We start from the raw sequence: 12,556 nt of genomic DNA on the forward strand, positions 1-12,556 counted from the left end.
TTTGCAGAGCCTTTCTCTGGCCTTGAACGTTACTTTGGCTATGATCCATTTCAACAGGGGACTTTTGAGTCCCCAGACAGTGATGCTGATCCCTGCACCACCCCAGCACAGCTTGGACAAAGGGATGCTAGCAACACTGCCCTCCCAATGGTGGAGATAATCAAATGGAGCTACACAATCCACAGAAAAGCTACAGTGTACAGTTCCCAAGCATCCCAAGAGCCAACTTCTCTCCTAAGAGATTTAGAAAGGCATTAAGCAATGTGTGTCTTATCTCACGCAAGCTAAGGCTAACCAGAAATGCAGTATCTCCCACAGCCCTCAGAAGGTTTCATCATCCTCCACTTGCTTATTTTTCACTGTTAAAAGCCATCATTTCAATAGATGTGAAACGTTTACAGAGCATTTTCTTGAGAGTTTGGATGTGATCAAGTGTGATAATCCATCTCACAGAAACAGTCTGAAAAACAGATAAAGATGTTATAAAAGTCAACAGTTCTGCTCTCCTTGTATCTCTGAGATTCAGACGTCTGACATGTAAAATTTTTCCTGATATAGAAATAAGGAAGAAAAGCATTAGAAAATGTTTTGCTTTATGTTTTAAATTATTTGGTTTAAATTGAAACAATAAATGAGGGTTACAGGTAATTAAATTCCAAGAGCCTAGGTTTAAACAGAACTTGAGCTGTATATTTTTCCTCATAATTTGGAACCATAGGATTGTTTCTTTCTTATTTATTTATCCTTCTTATCCAAACACTGGAATAAAATGTTGTTGAATTGGTAATCTGAAATCCTGTGCATTAGATTCTGGGAAATAGAGGAAAGCAAAAAAATGAAATCAAATTCAACTGACAATTTTTGGAACAGCCAAAGATAAAATTTGCCACCTTTGGTTAAAATACTGATGTGCACTAATGGCTTTCCCATTTAACATCATGCAAATTAAAATATTTATTTAAAAACAAACTGCCTTTGTGCTTTTTCTATGTTTACAGGATTCTCGATTCACATGGGATCCAAACTGTTTGTTACACAGTACAGTCCTCCCCACCTGCCGTCAGTTTTGCCTGATATTAGAAAACAACAGGTTTTGTTATTTTCTTTTCCTCTTTTCTTTCTTTCTTTTTCTTCCTTTCTTTTTTTTTTTTTATTTTTTTTTTATTTTCTTCACAACCCTACAAGCTTTCAGAGTTTAATATATAAAGATTTTGACAAAACTCCACAGGTAACTTCTTAATAATGCATAGGTATGAGATGGCAATGGGACTTTTTTCTGACTGTTTATAGTGTTCTTTAAAGAATTACATTCAAATAATAATTGCATTGGAACATAAGATATAACTTAAGACATTTGACAAAGTCTCTGGATCCTTTGATGGGTTAGCTTCAATTAGAAAGCTTCTACAGCACATGCGTCTTTTGCAAATTGCATTAGGCTTCCTCACGGCAGGCACTGTGAACAAAATTATCTTTTTTTTTTTTTGATCATGCTCATAAAATAGCTGAAAAACTTTTGTCAGTACTTATTGCTGAAGTTATTTTCTTGATTCAGTATACTTACATATAGTCAGAAAAAAAAAGGAAAAAAAAATGGTGCTAATAAAAATTCCATCATGATAGTCTATGTTGATTCCCTTTCAGTTATTCTGGCTGATATTTATTCTCCTGTCAGGGCTGTGAAATTAAGACTTTTCTTAACATATAGGACAGCAAGACCCATTTGGCATCCAAGATGAAACCCAGATGAGTGTTAAGATTGACAGTGTTTTCACCCTTATAATTAAGCATTCACACAAATGGGGTTTTAGTTTGCACTTATGCTTGGAACATGGCACTTCTTCATACAGGGAGCAGCACTCACATGTTAACATTTTCACTTTTGTTTTTTGTTGGCAAGTAAATCAGTATACTTGCTATTGACTTCTGTTAGCATTTTGCTATATATTATTCACTATTTATTAGTACCATATTTAAAAAAGAATTGAATGGGAGTGAAACAAGAACCAAGGACTACAGCCATGACCTCTTCCTTTGCCCTGCTTTGGAGGAGGATGGCACTTCCTAGAGTCATCCTGCTGCCTTCAGATGAGTGCTTTCCAAATGCACAGCACCAGGGCACCACTTTCCAGCATTATTTTATTTTATTTTATTTTATTTTATTTTATTTTATTTTATTTTATTTTATTTTATTTTATTTTATTTTAAGTGTTAAAGTCCCCCCATCTCTTTCTGAGAGAGGGACTGGCAGCTCTGGTGCAGCAGAGTGCCTACCACACTGAGCTAATTTGCAGCCTTGTCTTTGGTTGTGCACTGACTCAGTGATATCTGGAGGAAGGGTGCAGAAGTAGGAAACCTTATGGCAGTGTAGGAACCATTGCCAGAAACTCATCAAGGATTATGATGGATTCGGAACAAGGTCTTGTTCATTCTAAAGGAAGGGGGAAAAAAGGCTCTGTGATAAAAAAGAAGGCAAAAAGATAGCTAAAACACCACTGTTTTACTAGATCGGAGATGCAACTGATTTTCTCATACACAGCAAGGGATTTTAAAAGGAAAAAAATAAATACAAAGAAAAAAAATAAAGCACCCTTGATGGGCTACACTCGGTATGTACTTAGGCTGGTGTGCTCTCTGCCACAGGAAGAGGCATTCATAAATGTATGTTTGCAAAAAAGAATTGATATGCATATATCAGAGTTACCATAATTAATTACAATAACGTTTTTGGGTCATGCTTCAGGGCTCACAGAATTCAGCAACTGTTAGGGAACGGGCTGAGACTTAACTAGGGTAATGTCTTTTTCTTCGTGTACATATATTTGGGGTCTCTCTTTGGCAATGGCTATTGCCAAAACACAAATATGAGGTAAAACAGATCTTAGGTGTAAACAAACAGGAAAATTCCTGTTCTCTCAGCTGTGGACTATATCCCTATGTGGTCCTTCCTCTCATGGGCTTGGATGGCTTTTGGCATTGGATTTAATCTCCTTCCTAATTCTTTATACGGCTAGAATAAAAAAGGAAAAAAAAAAAAAAAAGATAATGAAAACCTGACCACTTGAGCAAAAGTGGAGGCATAATACACAAGGTCTGTTATAACAAACTGAAATTAATTAATATTGTTAATCTCTTTAGAAACAATTGCATCTACAATGGACAAGAGGACAACTAACAGGCTAGATTAAAATGAAGATTACATATAAAATCACTGGGGGAAAAAAAAAGCAAACAGACTAATGGTGGAGAAAAGGCACAGAGAAGCCCTAAAGGCAAACAATAGAATGAATAAGCATGGTAACTGCAAACCACCTAAGCAAAAAATAAAAATAATGATTGGGGAAATAGCAGTAAAATGGGAAAATCATTTGTCTATACTAAAGCTCCACGACCACAGTTCTTTGCCTCCAGGCACTCTGAGCACAAAGATGCCTTCTCACCCAAGTGGTGAGGTGCCCAGAGAAGCAAGCTGGGACTGCTGTTCATCTGTTTTGAAAGAGCAGAATGATTCCTCCCTCTCTGTTCTGTCATTGCTGCAGCATAGCTGCTCTAGCTCAGAAAGGACAGTTTCATACTGAGACTGGACAGGGGGAGATTTTTGTAGTGCCCCAAAATAGCAGGACCACACTAAGATGTGAAGCAGGCCAGTGCATCAGGGCCATGGGCTTCCACCAGTGCAGGTCACAAATGTGCAACTGAATCAGCATGTCCACCTGAGACAAAAAAGTCTGTGTTGCTCTCCCTGATTACATTTAGAAGCTCACCTTCATTTGGGCATACTTCAGTAGGCAGAGATGCCGATCCTGATATATGAGAGGCTAAAATGCAGTTGTGGCTGCAAGGCACCTTGAGCTAGTTAAAACTAAACCGAAGCCAAAATATTCTCCCAGTGAGTTTTCCCAAAATTTCAGTGTTTGTTTTCAATCCCAGCCATGATGAAATGTTGCAATATTTGTTTGATGTACTCCCCTACAGTATTTTCAACTGAAAAAAAAAAAAAAAAAAAAAAAAGACATTTAAATTTCAGAAACTGAACCTTTTCAGCTTTGACATACAAAGTGGGAAACAACAGTTCATTGCCAGACACTTAAAACAGAGAAATGCCTGTTTCTCTGACGACAGTTCACATCGTGGGAGTTTTGCTCAGGAGCAAGTTGAGCAAGTTCTCCACTGCAAGCCAGTCTCCCTGTCTAGGCTGTTAATCTTGATACCAAGGGATGGTCATTCAGAGCCAGCAATACAATGCACCCTGGAAAATATATTATAGACACAGAACAAAACACACAAAATAGAACTGGGGCCCACACCACTCCTGGACACCAATGTATCTTACTAGGACAGGACACACAGACATTCAACTGACTAGAGAAATACAGTTTGGGAACATCCAACAAAAAGATGACTCCTGTTGAGACTTAGTTAGCCCACAAGGGACTGGTTTGGACTTTTGAGTAGTCAGTCAACAAGTTCCACTAAAAATGAAAAGTGTCCAAGGAAAATCTGTTTTGTGAGAACTGTTTTAGCATCTGGCAAAATATTTCTAACCAGCTTTGGTCTTGAGCCTACAAAAACTTACCATGGAATTCAATTCAATTCAATAGCTATCAAAAAATTGTCCATCCTAAGCAAGTTATCTAACACACACAGAAGTACTGGGAAGTAATTCAGTGCACCTAGTTTAGACACCCAGAAAAACATGGTGCCTTCTCTTTCCATTCTCTAAATACAATCTTAGACCTGTGGCTTTCACTCAGGCAGCTGCTGAAGAGGAAGCTGAGGGTACGTGAGTCCTCACGCAACTTCACGTGTAATGCAGGGTTGTTATTCATTACCCATCTGGCACGGTGCTGAGTGAATCCCACCTGGAGCTGAGCTCAGTGCAAAGCCTCTAACATGCTATCAACTTCATGTTTGTGTGTCTGCCTGGACAAAACTGAAATAATAATGTTTTGAGCTCTGCAAGACTAAATGCCAAAGACCTGAAGCTATGGCATGAAATATATGGCTGAGAACATAGGTTGCAACGGCCTAAGATGACAGTGATCTATTTTCCTTCCCTAATTGTAAAAAGTCTAATAGAAAATGGGATCTAATGAATTTGGAGTAGACTTTTGGATGGCTTTTAAATGCATAGGGGCCTCAAGTTGGCTTTGTGTCATTGCTTATAGTATTTAGGCAGCTCCAAACCAAAGCCTTGAAATGAGTGTAGTAGTACTTAAATAAAAAGAATAAAAGATACGTAGTCAACAAAAATCCCTAAAAGGAAAAAAAAAAAAAAAAAGTCAGCTAGGGTTTGAAGGGGAGGGGTCTTAAATGTTTGAAATGCTTTGCTTAGGGAGAAAAGCTGTTTCTTTTTGGAAACCAATTACTAATTTTTAGTTCCCCTTTTAATTTCTCATGTAAATTACCTTGTAATGTAAAGAGCAGAGAGAAAAGGACTTTGCATGCAGTTCCCAACCCACTTAGGGAAAAAAAATAAAAATTAAAATGCTGGCTTGTAGAAAATCATTTTTTCCATCACTACATTTCTGTTAACGTACCATATTTTTTTCCCGATTTTTACAGAAAAAAAAAATATTAAAAAGAAACAAAATTTGCTCTGAGTAGTAACATGATAAAAACTATGTAATTTAAGTTTGTAGCTGATTCTTAAATCCCTTTTCCTATAGAAAGCATGCAAATTCACAACATTTTCTGCAAGAGTCAAGACACAAACATCATATTCTACTGTAGCTTTACATAAACAGAGGTTAAATAAAGCCTTAGTGCATGAGATGCCATTTGAACAAGGCAAAGATTTCTTGACCATAAACTTACAAGTTATGATTTAAACCTCTGAATTCTTTGAAACTGAGTTATAGGTATTTCTGCAATAGAAGAGGCAGCATGATTGGATCTGGCTGTATTATATCAGGCCATGGACAAACTTTGTTACAAACAGAAAAATGCTTAAGCTAGATCAGTCTAGAGAGAAACAGAAAAACATTTATACTGTGCCACGTTACTGATAGGATACCCACGTGCTCCACAGGTGACAGTGTCATCTGTGACCTTGCTCTTTTTTATTTTGTCCTTTATCTATCCTCTTCTAGCTTGTGCCACCATTGCCCCAGATAAATAGTAATCAGCACCATCACTCTTGCCTCAATCTATCACCAAGAGAGACTTCAGGAGGCAACGCAGTCCAGCTAGAGAAAGCATCAAAGTGGAAAATATATTTGTACCTTGGAAATGTTATGTTTGTACTTGGGACTTGGACCCATCAGGCTATCACATCGCATACTTCTCTGGCCACCTGAGCACTTTTTTTTTATAATCACTTGTAGACATAAATTGGGCTCAGGGAGGGGGTGTGGATGCAGCACATGGATTTCTACAGCAATATTTACAGCATCCACCTTCAGGAAACTGTCCCTTGTGATTTCAGTTAGGAACAGATGTTTTAAGTATGTAGTTTGAATAGAAGTTTCTTTATTTTTCTTTGAGATTTAAGAACAAAATTGTTTTGCCACATGCTCTTCTCTTTACCTAAAAGTTAGAATTAGGTCGATGGGAAGGGCACATGTGCATGTGGGTTAGATCTGGAGACTGAAAGTTGCTGAACCCTCAGTGTATTTCTCACTGTGTGGCTGACTCACTGTGGGAATTTGAGTGATAGTTCCGGCTATGAAACACTGATATAAACTTATTGAACCAGCAGGCATCGAAGCTTAATTTCAGTTTGTACAGTGCTGCAAGATCGTTATTTGCTATGTGCTGTAAGAAATGCAAAGCAACTTTAATGGTACCAAAAGTAAATGCAACTCAAATTGATTTTCTCTTGCACATACCTGATAAAGAGTCCTCGGTGCTCAGAACATCTTTTCTAGATGCTGATGGGATTTTGCCATTTTAGTAGCAGTACACAAAAAGTTTAGTTTTTACTCGGAAATGCTATTATTGTGCGTAAACAGTTGTTAACTTTGCATCAACGTCTCCATGGATTCAACAGTCCCTAAGTACACATTGACAGCACAGATCGTTATGATTATGGACCCTTAACATTTAAAATGGGAGGGGAGGGAGTTTGTATGTGCATGTATTCATCTGCTTGCTCTCTCTCTTTCACAAACTATAAGGTTTAATAGCGATTAACACTAGACCACAGCACTTCTAAATTAACGATAGCCCTGCCAATTCTAATTGGTATTCTAATTAGTCTGACAATTCAACTAATTAAGAACATTAAACTTTTTAACAAAGGCTATCTTTTTTGTGTTGTGTTTGGCAAAACTGAATTGAGAGTATAGGGAAGTCTGAACTGCTACTTCAGAAAATTGTTGATGTTTAAAGAAAAAGAAAAAACAGATTTGGAAATTATGTAGAAACATTTGTCTGTGATAGTTAAATAACAATAGGATATCTGAATTATATGATGTAGTAAATGATAGAGGAATTGATTAATAACGTGAAAGCTGTAAATCCAGAACGTATGTCTGAAAGAGGTTTGGCTTTTCTAAACAATGATTTAGCTCAGGTGCCATGGGGATTTTAGTACAGTAGATTGAAATTCAGACATTCCCTTTGTTTGTAGAAAGCTCATATTTGTAAATTTGTTTTTCTTCAGATATGAAAAAAAAATCAAAGAAAAAAAAAGAAAGGAAGTGCTCTAATATGCAAAATTTTCAGTAAATATTTTTTCTACTTCAGTTGAAAGGTCTCACTTTGAGAAAAAAAATGCTCTGGTTTCTAGTTTTATGTTTTGTATATGATTTTGGAAAAAAAAAAAGAAAAAAAAAAAAAGATGTCCTTTTGAACCCCTCTAAAATGAATTAAAGACCTTAATTTTCCTATTCTCAAAATGAAATTTCATTTCAATGCACAAATACACAAAGTTTTGTGCTGTAAAGAATATGAAGTTTTCTGAAAGAAAATGTCTTCTATGTTCTGCCAATTCTTATTTCAAGATCAAACTGCAAATATCTTGTTCATAATCCAGATTTCAGTTTCCAAAGGAGTTGGAGAATTTGCAGAGTCTTTCCAAGAAGCTCACTGATGTTGGTTGGTACCACAAGAAGAGATTGAATAACATGTTAAATCAAAATCAATGGGTAGCATTGCTGAAGTATTTACTCTAAACCTCACCTCAGCAACCTAAACGTCACCTCAACAACCTAAACCTCACAAATTGTGATCTCTCAACACCCTGCTTTCAAGTAAGCATGCAGGAGCTCTGAGTCACAGAATGTTTGAGGTTGGATGGGTCCTCTGGAGGCTGGAAGGTCTGGAGGTCATCTTGATCCTGCCCAAACCCTCTGCTCAAGCAGCACCACCCAGGGCTAGTTGCCAAGGGCCATGTCTAGGCAGCTTTTGAAAAACCCCCATGGTCTGTCTCAGTGCTAGAAAGAGCAGGCTGAAACACCAAGTGCACTTCCTCGATCGCTTCACTAATTCATAATCAATGTAGCTGTATTTACACTGCTTACTCCAAGGGCTTGGAGATACAGGGAGAGACAGCTATTCGAGTCACTATCTGCTTCTGACAGCAAATGTTCTCCAAATGGCTATCTTCAAAATTCATAGCAAAGTACTCTTTTGAGATGTATTTTACCTTGATAGCTTATATAGTGGGATGTCTTATAGGTCCAAGTGCAGAACACAGTAGCCAGCATGCCTCTCTAGACACTTTCAACCCACACATAAGAATTTTGAACACAAGAACAAGGCCCTGTACATATTATAGTACATTATTCAGAATGGACATTTTTGAAAACTTTGTAAAGCACATATTTTCCGTGCCCGGTTACATTGCAGTACTACAGCATTGAACTGAAGAAGTATTTCTCCACATCTAGCAACTTAATCGAAGGCCAGATACATACCAGCTGACTTTATAAGCAATATCACAGCAAAAAAATAAATGGGGGGGGATTCCAATTTGTCAATAATACATGTATATTCAATATTGTTTCTGCTGACAACTGACTGTTTTAGCATTTTGTAATCTACGTCCTGTATGACCTTTCCCCAGTACTTTAAGAACTTAAAAAGTCAGGCCCCCAGTAGGGCCATGCAAGCCAGTTAGAAAGTTAGGTTATATGGTAACTAGCACAACAGAGAAATGCAAGCAGGGTTTGGGCTCAGCAGGCCATGTTCCCAGAGGAATATGGCCACAATAAAGGGCTCTGTGCCAACCTTCCAGGTGCCTTCTGGCCATGGTTGCTTTAAATTCTTTTATTTAAAAAGGGATTTAAACCAATCTTCAGCCAACCCAAGGACTGAAATGAAAACTCAGGGCTGCCAAAAGATACTTCTTGATTTCCTTAGTACACCCCATAAGGTGAGACCACTTTTGAGAGCAGTTACCTCCAAAAACAACATTGTGTGCTTAAGGATGTGTATGAAGCACCGGTTTTCATGATGCCTGGTGGCTGAGGAAGCTGGCAAACCATATGGCTTACACAGCTTCTTAAGAGATTACGTAGACATAAGAGATGTAAAGAGATGGAAATTACTGAGACTACTGTTCACTTCAGCTTGTACTTACATTTGTGATAACCTCACCTCTCTTTATGGCAGAACATATCTTCATGTTGTTTTTTTCTAATGTTATTTACTGCTGTCAGACAACACTGTTTCCTGAAAGACATCTGCAGATCTTACCAAAAATATATATACAAGTATAAGCCCAAGAAATTTGGTGAAAAAAACACATTAAAATGGGTTTTTATAAAGATATGAAACATCAATAATGTATAGATAGAACTGCAGCTAGAAGTATTAGGATTGTTCATTTGTCCCTAGGAAAAAAAAAAAAAAATAATATTTTAAACATCAACTGAGCAAAAGTTTTAGGAAAAAAAAAAACATTACACACCAATCCAAATTGAACACCATTTTACAGCTGAGCTGAATTTGGCTGTGCCTTTCACTTTCTCAGAGACTTGAGGATTGAATCCAGAAAACAGCTTTATATATATATGTATAAACAGTTTATATATAAAAACTGTTCTACTTGTGGTCAAATTCTGCCATCAAGTCTCCATTACTCTCAGGGGAAAATAGCTCAAATGACCCAACTTCCACTCTCTGCTGTGACATGAACTTTCTGCGTCTTGAGGTTAAGATCCTTCAAAAGTGTATTACTGTCTTTCTTCCACTGCCTTCAAGTCAGTGAATGTATGTATAATTTTCTACAACAGCAAAAGGCAGAGAAGCTAGAGGATCTGGTGACTGTGCAGTTCATGTTATCTACTCTTGAAAAGTATCTTCTGGAGTGTTTATAAATTAGACCTATTCTTGAATACTCTTAAAATTTCCACTGAGCATTGTAAATAACTGGAAAAAGTTTCAGAATCTGTGCCGTAAGATCTTTGTGCTACCCTTTTCCTTCTGGAAAGTAGCATTTTCCATCTTCATAGGAGTGTTATAATGACAAATATTTAATTCTGACATTCACTTAGATTTTTTTTTAATACCTCAAGTTATTTTCTTTTTGATAAGAAAAGTAAGTCCTTTGGTAAGGTCTTTAAATACTTGTATTGTCACACTGCATTTGATGGGTTCTGAATGTGAGAAGTCAAAACCATAACACAGATTAGTGAAATGTAAGGGAGGCAATAGTTCATAAATAGCTTGGGATGCCTTATAGTGCAGCTTTTCTGCTTTTTGAATAAAAAAATTAATTATCTTCATCAGACTGATATTTCAGAAAGAGCCCTGTCCAAGGTTTATAAATTCAGGTAACAGAAGGGAAACCAAAAGGAACAGATATTCCCATTACAGTAAGCCTGAGTCATCCTTCCCCATACTTAATATTATTTCATAAAAACAAGCACCTCAGGTGAACTCTGCTGTTAAGAAACTACCTGTATATTTGTATGTGAGAGAATTAGAGTTTCATAGGCAACTGTAGATCTGGCATCTCCTACAGTACACTACTCAACTTCTCAACTTGAATTAAGTGCTTTCAGAATAGGTCTAAAGGAATTATTATTTCTAAGGTCATTTTTTTTCCCCCTAAGGTGTTCTGATATTATTTCTTCATGCTGCTAAAATTTGCCTGAGGAATGCATGCAAGAGAAAAGAAATGATTCTTAAGAGCTTACGGCTCACCTGAACCTGGATAAAATTTCATGGGGGTAAAGAAAAGTCATTTCTCTAGCCTTAGGGCTTTCTTCCTGCTGAGTTTCAAAGGTCTGCTGCACATAATGGAAATGTCAGCATTTTTCAAAACTTTGCAAGAATCTTTTCCAACGTTCCACTTACAAAACATGCTATAATTTCCTGGAAAGGAACTGTCCACCAGAACTTTACATTCATCGTGGAATCATCATGGAATGGTTTGGGTTGGAAGGGAACTTAAAGATCAACTGGTTTCAACCCTCTTGCCATGGGCAGGGATGCCACCCACTAGATCAGGTTGCCCAAAGCCCCACCCAGCCTGGTCTTGAACACCTCCAGGGATGGGACATCCGCAGACTCTCTGGGCAAGTTGTTCTACTGCCTCATCATCCTCATAGTAAACAATTTCCTCCTAGCATCTAATCTAAATCTTCCCTCTTTAAGTTTAAAACCATTCCCCCTTGTCGTATCACTATCTGCCTGTGTAAAATGTCACTCTCCATCTTTTTCTTGTAAGCCTCCATTAAGTACTGAAAGGCCACAGTGAGGTCTCCCAGGATGCAATTGGCTTTCTGGGCTGCAAGCATGCACTGCTGGCTCATTTCAAGCTTTTTATCCACTGGAACCCCCAAGTCCTTTCTCCTCAGGGCTTTTCTCAATGAGTTCTTCATCTAGTCTGTACTCATGCCTGGGATTGCCCTAATCCTACTTTGCTCCTCCAGCCCTCATCTACAGGTTCAGGGAAATGAGACATGGGAAGCCTGACTGGCAGTGAAGACTGAGGCAAAGTTGTCAAGTACCTCAGCCTTCTCCATGTCTGTCATTACCAGTTCTGCATTCTCATCCATCAGAGGGGACACACTCTCCTTGGCCTTTCTTTTCTGGTCAATGTACCTACAGAATTCCTTCTTGTTATTCTTTGCATCCCTCGCCAATCTCAGTTCCATCCATGCCTTGGCTTTCCTGATTCCATCCCTGTACATCCAGACAGCATCCCTGTACTCTTCCCAGGCCACATGGCCCTACTTCCACTGCCTATGCATTTCCGTCTTGTGCCTCAGTTTGCCCAGCAGGGCCTTGCACAGCCATCCCGGTTTCCTGCCTTCCCTGCTCACACATGGGGATGGAGAGTTCTTGTGCTCTCAGAAAAGTGTCCTTAAAGAGTTGCCAGCTCTGATCAGTTCCTCTGTCCCTAAGGAGAGTATCCCAGGAGATCTCATCCACTAATTCTTTAATTATTCTTTATATTATTCTTCGGTTTTGATTTGTGCTTCCATCAAGTCAGTGTTAATTTAACTTTTCTATTTTCTTGCATCTAATTTAGAGCATGCTGCATAATCCTAAGCAAACTGTGCACCTCGGAGTGTGCTTTCTGCAAGGCTCTTCTGCTCTTCTAGCTGAATTGGTGCCTCCAAGACAGGCTTTGCCCCAGTATCAGCTCGCTGTGTAGGGT

At 38.1% G+C, this 12,556-nt stretch overlaps 1 protein-coding gene and 1 long non-coding RNA gene across 8 annotated transcripts in view; one reads left to right on the forward strand and one right to left on the reverse strand.

Annotated features, from left to right (window-relative positions):
* The window catches only part of NEUROD6 (neuronal differentiation 6), a 50,116-nt gene that overhangs the window by 28,930 nt on the left and 8,630 nt on the right, over window positions 1-12,556 (forward strand). For 2 of the 5 annotated variants that reach the window (XM_038175348.2, XM_038175350.2), the window contains exon 3: window positions 999-1,090. The exons of the other annotated variants lie outside the window; for them this stretch is intronic. The gene's annotated coding sequence lies outside the window, so the exon portion shown is untranslated. The remainder of the gene's footprint in view (window positions 1-998; window positions 1,091-12,556) is intronic. 5 annotated transcript variants of the gene reach the window in all.
* Window positions 1-12,556, reverse strand: part of LOC106015266 (uncharacterized) — a 52,334-nt gene that overhangs the window by 18,351 nt on the left and 21,427 nt on the right. The gene's annotated exons all lie outside the window — the stretch shown is intronic.

This window comes from Anas platyrhynchos, chromosome 2, assembly GCF_047663525.1.
Source record: "Anas platyrhynchos isolate ZD024472 breed Pekin duck chromosome 2, IASCAAS_PekinDuck_T2T, whole genome shotgun sequence".
NCBI classification, from domain to species: Eukaryota; Metazoa; Chordata; class Aves; order Anseriformes; family Anatidae; genus Anas; species Anas platyrhynchos.